Below are 13,916 nucleotides of genomic sequence, written 5' to 3'. Positions count from 1 at the left end.
AGACTTTTCTCAACTCATTTGCCCTTTACTTCATTACCAAAGATACAAGCACCAAAATTGTTTATTTATGTAGAAATCCTATGGACAATTTTATTTCTTTGTGGCATTTTGCAAACAGTTTAAGACTTCACTATAAAGATACCAATTCCATAGAGGAAATGTTTGATCTTTTTTGTAGGGGGGTGAACCCTTATGGTCCGTTTTGGAATCACGTGTTGGATTATTGGAAACAAAGCATAGAAAAGCTTAACAAAGTACATTTCTTTATGCATAAAGAAATTATAGCGCAACCCAAACTTTCGCTTAAACGCATGGCTGAATTCTTGGAATGTCCGTTTTCCTTAGAGGAAGAAAATTGTGGAGTGGTGGATGAAATATTAAGAATGTGTAGCTTTGAGAATTTGAGCAATTTGGAGGTGAATAAAAATGGGAAATCGTCATCATTTGAAGTGGAATATAAAGTGTATTTTCGCGAAGGGAAAGTTGGAGATTGGAAGAATCATTTTACTACAGAAATGAGTGAGAAACTCAATCATGTTATTGAACAAAAGTTCCAAGGATCTGGATTAAGATTTTTTTACATTTGATTTGGCATTAATTTTCCATATGACAATTGAATACAATTATTAATTTTGAAAATCAATGTTGAAGTAGTTGTATTTGCTTCTAATGTAACGACTGCATAAATGAAATTGTCCCCAAACAAATTATTCTTTGGTATGTACTATGTATATTGATTTAATCTCAGTTCATTTTTCCCTTTCAATCTGATACTTGATTTTAAGGTGCAATTGAAGTTCTGTTACTGTTGGAGCATGCCAACGATTTCGCTTTATTCATTTTACTTCCTTTGTTTATTTTTATTTGTTTATTTTGGACGTTACACGTTCTTTAAAAAATAATAATTAATATGACTAGCTTTTATATATTATATATAGACATGTGATTTTTAATTCTCCACGAGTTTTGCATTAGATTTTCCTGGTAGGCTTAATCTTGAAGTTTTTAATCTTATTACATTATTAGTAATAAAATTGACAAAATACTAAAAAGATAGAGTTGTTATAAACTGAAGGAAATCTAAAAGCAATAATATGAAACAAGAAAGTAGATAAAAAAAAATATGTAAATAGTAAGAGAGAGCATTTTTATTTTCTTACAAATGTATTCAACTTCAAGAGTATAAACGTGATTTTCAATACCTTCATTCATATGGATACATCGAGCAACATCTAATGTTGGAATTAATCATTGACATAATGGAGAATATTAAGGGAAGGTAATTGAGGTGCGAGATAATGGAGGGGTGAGAGTTAATTACAAAATTGATGAGGAAAATACCCCTAAAAAATATGGATATTCACAATAGTATTAACTTAATTTACAACAAAATACATTTTAGGATACCTATTTTATTTCATTTTCGAAAGAAATAATGAAAATTACAAACGAAAAATATTTTTCTTTTAATCTAGCCTTTTAATTATGTAACTTTGAATTTTCCCTTAATCTAAGTTGTTAAATTTTCTTAGCCTACAGATAGTTAATTTATATTTCTTTGGGCACAAAAGACATACAGTCACACGCATGTTGGCACCTTCAAAAATTGTATATTTTGAATAATCCAACACAAGTATAATAATATATTTGAAAAGTCCCGCTAACTTAGTTCACAACACTTTCATTCACATTTCGATTTGCGCACACAATATAACATGAAAAGGTTGAGAGGTTAGAGAACTAGAGAGGTGCAGATCAATTTTACACACATCAACCCTACACCTCTTACACATATAATCATATCATTGCAGAGAATCAGATAAAACCACACGCACACAAAGTATTGCATGTTACAAGGAAAATATCTTTGAACGCATGTCGGATCCGCAGTACTACAATAGTGTCAATGAAGTTGAAGGGGTCGATTTTGTTATAGAAAATATTATTAGATGCATGTAGGATCCTTAGTATTACACTATACTATTAATGAGGTTGAAGGGGTCAGTTTTGTTTTTGATTATGAGATTTTATTAAGTCCACAAATATTGCTACAAATATCAAGTCAAGAATTGACATCCGTTTTTTTATCGTAGTAAAAAAGACTTTATTACTTCATTATTTATTTATTGGGGAAGTTTCAAAAAATAGCTATTGTTTGACAAAAAACTCATCTTTTATAGCCATACCTTGCAATATTACCATTTATAACCCATGTATTCAATTCACATTCGATGTATTCGCTTTTACCCAATAATCTGTATTCATAAAAACATAAACATATTAATCACATTTTATATTTTATAATTTTTTGTTTTTGAAAAATATGACTACATCGAATACAAGTCATAAATGATGATGGAAATATCATAACTGTGCATTATATTTGTATTCACCCTCATTTTTTTATTTTATTCTTTTCTCTTTTTTAATTTCTTTTACTTTTTGATTTTTTTATTTCATTTTCTTTTTTCTTTTTCGATTCTTTCTTTCATTTTTTGTATTTTTTTTTCTTTTTCGATTTTTTCTTCTTTTATATGTTTTTTTTTTTTCCTTTTTTGTTTCTCTCTTTCTGTCCTTTTTTTCTTTTTTTCTATCTATATCTTTTATTTTCATTCTTTTTTTTTTCTTTGTTTCTTTTCGGTTTTCTTTTTTTGTACCTTTTAATTTTTTTTTTCTATCTTATGTTTTTTTGTATCTTTGAAAAATATATCTACTCGAATACAAGTCATGAATAATAATAAAACTATCATAATTACTTATTATATTTGTATTCACATCTTCATTTGTATTTTTGTATTCGTAATTGATACAATTATATTTGTATTTGCATTTGCATTTTATAGTCCATGCTTGTTTTTGTATATACATATTATAGTTCGCATGTATTTGTATTTTATAGTTCGCACTTATATTTGTATGTTATAGTTCGTATTTGTATTTGTATTTTATAGTTCGCACTTGTATTTGTATGTTATAGTTCACATTTATATTTGTATTTGTGTTTGCTAGTTCACACTTATATTTGAATGTTATTTGTTCGCATTTGTAGTTGTATTTTATAGTTCACACTTGTATTTGTACGCTATAGTTCACATTTGTATTTGTATTTATAATTCGCACTTGTATTTGTGTTTGCTAGTCGCACCATTATTTATATTTTATACAATTCACACTTTTATTTAAAAGAATTATTTTATATTTATATTTTAATTTTAGAATTGACTGGACATTGTATTTATATTTTTTGATTTTATTTTATTTGTATTTGTTATTATTTTTATCGATTTATTTGTATTTTTAAAGAACTATTTTGTATTTATATCTTAAGTTGACTGCCTATTATATTTTTATTTGTAATTTAATTTGTTTCATTTGTTTGTAGTTGGAAAGATCATTTATATTTTTAAATAATTATAAAAGATTTTTTTTTAATTTGAAAACTTGTATTTATAAAATGATAAATTATACAAAAATGAATATTGCATTTGCGTTAAATGATACACGTTTATACAAGTTGAACCATACACATACAAAATGATACTTGTTTATATAGAAATACAAATGATAAATTTGAAATAACAATACTAATGATACATTTGCATTGAATGACACATTATATATTTATATATTTAAGACCCAAACAAATACAAGTAATCCATATACTTTTTTTGTATACAAATACAAATGATAAATTGTACATATTCACGATTAAACTATTCAACTACAAATAATAAATTTATTTAAAATATATAGTATGATACAAATAAATATAAAATATAAAAATATATAAAATAGAAAATGCAACAACAACAACAAATGAGAGAAAAAATACAAAAAAAAAAAAAAGAAGTGGAAAAAATGTAAAAGAAACTAAAACAAGAAATGAAAGAAACGGAAAAAAAAATGAAAAAGGTAAAGAGAAAGAGAAAAACAACAAAAAAAAAAAAGAAAAAAGAAAAAATGATGAAGAAAACTGAAAAGAAAAAAAGAAGAAGAGTAATATTAAATAGATAAAGAGAGAAAATAAATGAGAGAGACTATGAATTGTAATTAAGGATAATTAATAGAAAAAATTACCTAAAAGAACAACTTAAGTTTTAAAATTACTAAAAACCCTCCACTTTAAAAATATTACTTATATCCCAACATTTACTACTTTTACTAAAAGTTGAGATACAAGTTAAAAGCCCCTCATCATACACCCTTTCTTTACCAAATTAAGAACGACTTCTTCCACCATCTATGCCATTAATTCAGGGGGTGATTTCAGTCCCCCTTTTTTTTCTTTCTATAATTCAAAATTTTGAATTAAGGTAAATTTTCCCCCAAAAATCTTTTTCAATTTCTTCTAATATTGTATGATAAAATCCAATTTTTTCCTCCACCATTTGGGTTATAATTATACTTTTTCTATTGTTCTTGGTCCCGTGCCTTTTATTTCTTGTTAGATTTATCTTATACAAAACAGTGTTGATTTTTGTGTTACAAAAATGGGTACCTTAAAGTTGCCGAACTGAACGAATATGGACAGTAAAATCAGTTTTACAAGAGAGTTTTTCTTTATGTCAATTCGTTGCCACCAATCGAAGATTCAAATTACACTAATTTATTCTCCGATAAGAAATCTAATGATATTATATTGTTATTGGATGATAATCAGGTCATTCAAGATAAATTTCTTGGAGTGAGAATTTTTTTGGATAAACAAAGTTGAAAGATTTGGAGGAGTTTGTAATCCGAGTTTCTTGATAAGGATTAAGAAGAAGGATAAATAGCATACTCTTCAGTCCTATCTTCAGCATATTCATACAGTTTCTGATGATATTGAACAACGAAGAAGAGAACTGAAGTTGTTTATGAATAATGGGTCATCGAAAAATCCTGTAAATGGACGGTGAAGATCTGTTCCTTTTACACATCCGTCTACTTTGGATATTATAGCTATGGATGCCGATCTCAAGAATAAGGTGAAATCAGATGTGGGCAATTTTAGACCGAGATACATATTAAGACACTAAAGATATTTTTTTCAATTTCTTGTATCTCTAGTTTTTTTCTTATGTTTTTATATGTATCTCTTATTTTTTGAGTTTTAGTGAAATAAGAATATCAAAGATATATGTTAGTAAGTGTTTTTGGTCAAGGTTATATGTTAGTAAGTTTAAAAATACATATTGTGTACGAGGGTGTTTTGTATGTATCTCACATTATTTTTTATTTTGATTTAATTTTTTATACCAAAAATATATATTCTGTAAAATAACAAATACATTTTAAGCTTTTTGTATATCTGATTTTGTGTTATTGTGGATTTATGTATCTCTTATTATTTCAGATCTTTGTAATTTTAGGCTTAGATACATATTTAGATATACATGATACTTTTTTCAATATATTGTATCTCTTGTTATCTGCTTAAGTTTTACATGTAACTCTTGTTTTTAAGTTTTTAGCAAAATCAGCATACCAAAGATACATGTTAGTAAACTTAAAGATATATATTGTGTATGAGAGCTATGTTATATGTATCTCGCATTTTTTTTTTTGAATTTAATTATTTATATCAAAGATACATATTCTGCAAAACAATAAAAATAATTTAAGCATTTTTATATCTGGTATTGTGTTATTGTAAATGTATGTATCTTTCAAACATAATGCAAGTTGGACCAAAAATCATTTTTACCAAATAAGCCAATTATGAAACAAAATTAATTTTTTACCAAAAGGAATATTTACATTAAACAAAAATCAAAATTAGCAATAACAAAAAAAATTTAAATTTTTAAAAATACTTTAATTAATCAAAATCCAAAATTAGCAATGTTGAAACAAAATCAAAATTAACCACAAATACTACTAATATTGACCAAAAATAGAAATTAGCAATAATGGACCAAATTCACCAAATATACTATTTTATTTTAGCAATTTGAGTAAAAAAAATTTTATTTTATTTGGACTCTTTATTGAGAATCCTAATTTGTAACTGCTACATGTTCTTCATTTTTTTAAAAAAATAAAATTGTATTGGGCACAATTTTTTAACGTCTATGTAAAACTGTACACCCATATCATTAGGATGAACAATGACGATTAATTTTCATCAATAATGTATGGGGCTTCAATTTTATTCCTTATTTCATCGATTTCAAGTTCTGAAGTATCCTTACTTTGAATAATTTTGAACCCTTTCGGCATGATGTCTTAAAAATTCATTCACAATATTCAGAAAAATATTTTATTTTTAGCAATCCGAATAAAAATTAAATATTTTATTTCATTTGGATTCTTTATTTTTATAATCCTATTTTGTAATTGCTACAATTCTTCATTCTTTCAAAAATAAAATTGTATCGGGCATATTTTTTTAACTTTTATGTAAGACTTTACGCCCATATCACTAGGATGAGCAATGGAGATGAGTTTTCATCAATAATGTATGGGACTGTAATTTTATTGATTGTTTCATCGATGTCAAGTATTGAAGCATCCTTCAACGAACATTTGTGGACATCCTAAAAAAAATCTAACTTTAAAGAGTTCAGTCCCCCGGCAGCATGATACTTTAAATATTCAAACACAATCCTCCGAACGACATCTTAAGACATAGCTGCAATGATAAAAAAAACTTTAGCATATTTTTCTTCACCTACTAAAAAAAATAGATATATAAACTACATAAACGTGTACAACATGTATCTATAACAATACTATTATGTATCTTTCGTATGGTGATATAGATAAACTAAAACACAGCGAGGTACATAATTAAACACAACTATAAAATCTCAGATACAATATTAAAAAAAATGTGTCATGTGCACAAAAATATGTATCTTGGCCTTAAAATAAATTTGTGTAAAACAATAATTATGTAACGTTAGATACATAATTTATTAAAGTAGAGACAATTAACAACAACTGATACGTTAAAGATGAAACATACCTTTTTTGGTCTGATCTTTTCGCATAGAAATTGAAGGAATGCTCAACTGTATACCATGTCATAACTGAAATTAGAGTACACTTGTCCTTCTAGATTTGAACAACCTCAACACCACGCTGACTTTTCTTAATTTCGATATAAAGCTTCATACCTATCTCGTTATGAATCAACAACTGTGCCGCATTACCATCAACTATGTAATGAGCCTTAATTTTTTTCTGCTTTCGTCAATTTTCAGTTCTACAACAATTGTCGAAATCAGTTTTTCGTAAGTTATGTGTTTACTAACCACGATTTCATCGCTCTTATAGCCCTCGTAGTTGATATCGTTAACCCAAATGCTGAAATGACGTAACAACACTGAAATATTCATTGCAATTACTCAACAAAAATAAGAAATAAAAAAAATGATTGTATTCTTTTTTTGAACAAGTCACATGAACTTTTTAAAATTCCAAAACAGATTATGGAAAGGTTCTTATTTAGAATGGTGGAATAACAAACTAATTACCATAAATCGTGGGATATTATTTTATTTTTATCATAATTAGTTTGCTTAATTACTGTTTTAATGCTACTTTATCCGTTACATTTCTTAAAACGTGCTAATTAGTTTAATTAAAACATGTATCTATAGGATGTATCTAAGTTAAGTAACATGTATCATCAAAGACTAAAAGTTGGGATATTATGAAATTTTGAAAATAGTTGGGATTTTTAGTAAATACTACTCTCTCCGTCTCAAATTGCCCGTCCTAAATTTCATAATTTGATTTCTCATTTTACTTGTCTTTTTTCATTAAATAAGACAAGACAATTTTTTCTTCCATTATGCCCTTAGTAATTCATTACTCGTTACTAGCATTGAATTATCAAATCTTAAAAAATGTTGCAAAAACTTTGATAATCCTATAATTATAATTATCCATGAAAAAAGTCTATTGGTATCGACCATATAATAACTCCATCATTATCGGAACTAACAACATGACACAATTAATATGGGCAAAATGGTAAATTTATATTATCAATCATTATTTTCTAAATAGCTATACCATCTCAATTTGGGGCGAATAATTTGGGACGGAGGGAATAGTAAACATGTCGTTATATATGTATTTATTACTAATTAATAGGCAAGAGGAGGCTATGAATTGTAATTAATTGAAACTTAGGCTAAATAAGATAATTAGGAGCCTATGTTTGACAAATCATGTAGTTATCCCATTATTTATTGAAAAAATAGAGTCACTACCTAGTTAAATTCTAGAAAACAAAGAAATTGTTTTAAAGACATTTATGAAAATCACTCATGATCTTCAAATGAAATAGCCAAACTAAGAGTAATCCTCGTCCAACCTCATTGACACTATTGTATTGGGCTTGGCTTGTCCGTGACAAAATAAAGAAATATGTATTAACTGCAAAATTTGCAACAATTTGAGTAATGAATATTTAAAATAGTATCAATACTATATAATAGAGCTTCTTTAGGATGTTTCTATTGCATTCTCTCAAATACAATTAATCCAACATTAACAAATAATTGCATTTATCAATTTGCATACATCATATTAATTAATGCTAAATCATGTGCACACAAACTGTTGGAGTCCCACATCGGTGGGTTAAAGGGTCCTTGGTCTCCTTATATGATCTTGGAGAATCCTCCCCTCATAATCTAGCTTTTGAAGTTGAGTTAGGCCCAAGGTCCATTTGTTTATTACAAACCTTAATCCAGGTAGCTTTTGTGTAATGATATGTTTGAATTTATCACTCGTTTCTATGGTAAAATAATTCTTCCAATCTTTAATTTTCCTTCGATAACATTGAGAAGGAAAAATCCAAAACAGATGACGACCTTGTAACCATCCATTTGACCGCTAGTAAAAGAACTTTTCTTTCCCTAAATGAAACTTCTCATATGTTTAAATGTGAATTTTGACTTGCGCGGATGGGTGGCTGGGTCTCATCACACTCGAATGCCTATATAATAAGAAATCAAAAATAAAAATAAAAATAGAGGTTTGGTGAAAAGAATTAAAATAAGAGTTGACTAATGTCGGCATTTGATATAAACGAACTCGTAATCGGAGTTTTACATAGGTCTGGATGGTGATTTAGGACTTAGATGGATAGTTTAAAAGAGTTTCGAGGGGATCTAGAGTGATCTAGACGCTTATGTAATATATATTTTTTTTAACTCATGATCTTCAAGAAAAGGTGAAACAGTTGTTTAAAAAGACACACAGTACATTTATTCAACATATTTACATCACTAGGATTCTTCAGAATGTCTAAACATTTGAGAACCTGAGAAGCAGGGTGTCCAAGTCTTTGATGCCATAAACTGCAACTGAAAGTTGAGATTTCTGCAATGAATTTGCGGGTTTTTGATCCTGACTGATTAGTATTTCCTGTCCATCTACCTTTAAGAACATACAGTCCACCCTTTTGTCTACCAATCCCCTTCACCTTGCCATTGAAGAGAACCTGAAAGATACAAAAATCAGGATAAAAGGACACAAAGCATGAAAGTTCTTTGGTTATCATAGCAACAGAAAACAAATTAAGTTTAAAGTCTGGAACAAGTAGGACATCTTTGATCACATCATCTGCAAAAATGTAGGCTTCTCCAGTGTGTGAGATTGTCACTTCATCACCTGTTGGGAGGTGCAACTTGTCTAAATGATTTTTGTCTAATCTGGTACTACTTTTGAATAAGTGTTTATATGCAGACACATGATGTGTATCACCTGAGTCTACAATCCAACTGTCAGGACAGGCTTTGGACAAGAAATAAGTAGTAATACCTGTCATATTGACTTGTTTCATATCTTTAGTATCTTTGCTCAACATGGTCATAATCTGAGTGTACTCCTCCTCAATGAATGTTTGAGGCTTGGCCAGTGGTGCATGAGTCCCTTCATGACTAGAACTAGTAGTATCAATCTGACCAGTTACCATAGTTGGAGCTTGAGAAAATTTGTTACCAATGTTGACAAAATTGTTACCTCCATTGTTACTGCCAGTGTTCTGTGACCTGAAGTTAGAGTTGTATCCTTGTTTCTTCTTGTTCTTTCAGTCATTCGGATACCCTACCAACTTGTAACAAGTTTCTTTGATATGACCTAAGAGATGGCAGTAATCATATTTTCTGCCTTTATAGTTAGTGTTGTTTTGTCCAAAACCATAATTTCGATTCACTTGCATAGCAAGTGGTTCTGATCTATCATTCATAGTTATCATACAAGCTGAATGTTGGATTTCATCCCCTATAAGCATGGCATAAGCTTGATTAAGAGTAGGATTCACTCCTTTGAGCATTATCTGTCTTCCAGCTTGATCACAGGACTCATTTAGGCCACTTAAAAACTGTAAGAGTCTAAGTTGACACATAAGATCTGAGTACTCTCGAGACTGAGGGAAATTACAACTAGGATTTGGAACTAGTACGTCATACTCGCTCCATAAACTCTTCAGTTTGGAAAAATAAGATGAGATTGAATCTATACCTTGAGAGTGCATGTTAATTTCATGATGCAATTAGTATATACGCATACAATTCACCTTATCATATCTTTCCTTCAAATCTTTTCAAACTGCACAAGCATTTATGGCATAAATAATTTTAGATAACAGACTTTCACTCATAGTGTTTATGATCCAGGAAAGCACAATTGTATTGCATGTTTCTCTATATGACTCCTTGCTGTAGGTTCCAGTGACAAGTCCAAATTTTCTCTTACCTAAGAGCACAATACGCATTGATTGACTCCATAAACTACAGTTTTCTGAACAAGTTAACTTAATTAGAACAATTATGACACTAGAAATATTAGAAGCACCAATGAAAAATGGATCATTTTGATCTATTTTAGGTGCCATGATTGATAGGATGTAATTGTAAGGTAGATCCAAATCCCGAAGAAGAAGAAGCCAAAAAATAGAGATCGCAAATGCACTGAGACAGAGATCTCAAGTTGCGTAGAAAACTTGGTGAAATATGATCGAAAACACACTTAGTGTTGAACTTGGGACTCTGATACCATGTGAAATGGAAGAATTTCAGCTTGATAACTTGCAATCAAGGAGAAGAAGAAGATAGTCAGAAACTGAATTTTCATTATTCTCTTCTGAAGATTACAGTTATTAGTCTATTTATAGACTTGATTTAAGATGATATAAGAATGAGCTAAGAAGTGAATCATGTATCCAGCTCATTGACAACTCATTGTAACTAACTATCATTGTATAGCAACCTCTAATAACCTTCAACAACCTCTACAACTGACTCAGCTATTGACTAACTAACTAACTACTCCTATCAATATTACACACCAATGGAACAGTTAGTCATGTATGTTTCCATGTATATAGTAGTTCAAAACAATATATATCCACTTTAAAATAACGTCAACATCTCAAACTTCTGCACAAATTCCCCTAAGTATTTAAGAGAGGATGAAATTAGTGATGAATGTAAGAAATTGCTCTTTACTCTACCAAAAGAAAGAGGGTGGCTTATATCAAATACCTACAATTACCAAGGTTTTTGGTTACCACCAAGACTACTACAAGGTGTGATTGCATGCCAACGACAATTTCAAGTTGAAGATAGTGATATCATCCTTGCTACAACTTCAAAATTATGAACCACTTGGTTAAAAACACTTTTATTTGTCCTTGTAAACCGAGTGAAACATTCTATTTTTGAACAAAATCACCCTTTACTTGTCAATAACCCTCATGATCTTGTTCCATACTTGGAGCTGACACACTATGTTGATGGACAAGTCCCTAACTTTTCATCCATCAACACACCTAGACTCTTGTCAACTCATTTGCCCTTTGCTTCATTGCCAAAATCTGTTCAAGATTCAAGAACCAAACTTGTTTACTTATGTAGGAATCCTAAGGACATTTTATTTCTCTGTGGCATTTTGTAAACGATTTAAGACTTGATCACACCGATACCAGATCCATTGAAGACATGTTTAATTTTTTTTTTTGTAAGGGGGTGAGCCCTTATGGTCCGTTTTGGAATCACGTGTTTGATTATTAGAAAAAAAGCATAGAAAAGTCAAACAAAGTGTTTTTCTTGATGTATGAAGAAATTAAAAGACAACCCAAAATTCAATTTAAACACTTAGCTGAACTCTTGGAATGTCCATTTTCCATAGAGGAAGAAAACTGTGGAGTGGTGGATGAAATGTTAAGAATGTGTAGTGTTGAGAATTTGAGCGATTTGGAGGTGAATATATAAATGGAAAAATTTCAACTGGAGAGGCAAATAAATCTTTCTTTCATAAAGGGAAAGTTGGAGATTGGAAAAATTACTTCACTATAGAGATGAGTGAGAAACTCAATCATCTTATTGAAAAAAAGTTTCAAGGTTCTGGTTTTAGTAATTAGTATATTTAATCGAGTGTTCTGCTTTGCCAATATTACAATCAGTAACTAATGGTTATCATTTTACATTTAAAATTGAGCAGTTTGTTGTCACATTATTATTATAAAATCGTGATAGCCTTGTTGTTTGAGAAAATAAAAGAATGCATTTTTGGTGTTTATGGTCATCATGGCTCAGCAAGACTGTTGGTGGTGTAGTAGTGGTTACCACTTTTGTTGGTTATTGTTTTTTTCTCAGTCCCTGGTAGTATTTTAGTTGATCGAGTCTTTAGTAAGTTAGTATGGATAGTAATGACTTAATTTACAGTAAAAATGGATAAAATGGATACATCGAGCAACATCTAATATTGGAATTAATCATTTATATGGATACATCGAGCAACATCTAATGTTGGAATTAATCATTGAAAAAATGGAGAATATTAAGGAAAGGTAATTGAGGTGTTAGATAATAGAGGTGTGAGAGTTAATTATCAAATTAACGAGGGAAATTACCCCTAAGAATTATGTACATTCACAATAGTAATAAATTAATTTACAACAAAAATATATTTTAAGGTACCAATTTTATTTCATTTTTGTATGAAAGAAAGAAACTTACTATATATATATATATATATATATAGCTTTTTAGTTAATTACTTTTTATTAGAATGAATCTAAAAGATTAGCAATATGAAAGAAAAGTAAACAAAAAAAATAAGGAGACAAGAGATGAGAATTTTTCATTCTTCCAAATATCAAATGTATACAATATGAACCGTTATGCCTCTATTTATAGTATAATATAGAGATATGCAAAAGATTGTCATAAACATGACATCAACCATTAACATAGTGGAGAAGGTTATGGGTGTGTAAGGTTATAAGAATAATGGTCATGAATGGTGGAGGTTATCTTCATAATGGAGGGGAGTAGTGGAGATAAGTAGTGAGAGTAATTTCTAAAATAATAGACATCCACACTTATTAGTTTTACAATAATTTTGAATTTTTCATTAATCCAAGTTGTTAACTTTCTTAGCAGAGAGATAGTTAATTTATATTATTTTTATCTTGATATTTTTAGTTCACCATTTAGAGAATTTATATTGTTTTTATCTTGATATTTTTAGTTTACTATTTAGAGAGAAAAAAAAAGATCTACCAACAAGATTGTTAGAGTGCGTGCCCTACTGATCAGTGACTTTAACGTAAGAGTTGCCTATGGATGAAACGGGTTGCCTGACATGTTCCAAGGAAGTAGTAAAATGGGAAATAAAGAACACAATGATTTTTACATGGAAAACACCCGACTCAAAAAGGTGTAAAAAATCACGACCTGCACCTCTACAGGATTTAACCCCAACTTCACTAAATAATTCTGAGCCTCAACAATAATTGATTACAAAACTCTTGTAGCCTAGGAATTATAAACTATAATTCCTAACTACACACGCACCACCCAAGGTATGTGTTCCCAAAGTCTCTAAGTTTTCTCCAACTCAAAGACTAGCTCCTAGTTCAGTTTACAACACACTGAAACTAATATTACATCGGTAGTCCAACATAATGA

The 13,916-nt window shown here is 29.2% G+C and overlaps 2 pseudogenes; both read left to right on the top strand.

Annotated features, from left to right (window-relative positions):
* The window catches only part of LOC107846737, a 65,898-nt pseudogene extending 65,311 nt beyond the window's left edge, over positions 1 to 587 (top strand).
* Positions 588 to 11,361: 10,774 nt separating this feature from the next.
* On the top strand, positions 11,362 to 12,364 carry LOC107846736 (annotated as a pseudogene).
* The last annotated feature ends 1,552 nt before the right edge of the window (positions 12,365 to 13,916 follow it).

This window comes from Capsicum annuum, chromosome 11, assembly GCF_002878395.1.
Source record: "Capsicum annuum cultivar UCD-10X-F1 chromosome 11, UCD10Xv1.1, whole genome shotgun sequence".
Lineage (NCBI taxonomy): Eukaryota > Viridiplantae > Streptophyta > Magnoliopsida > Solanales > Solanaceae > Capsicum > Capsicum annuum.
This window is presented reverse-complemented; position numbering and strand designations above follow the sequence as displayed.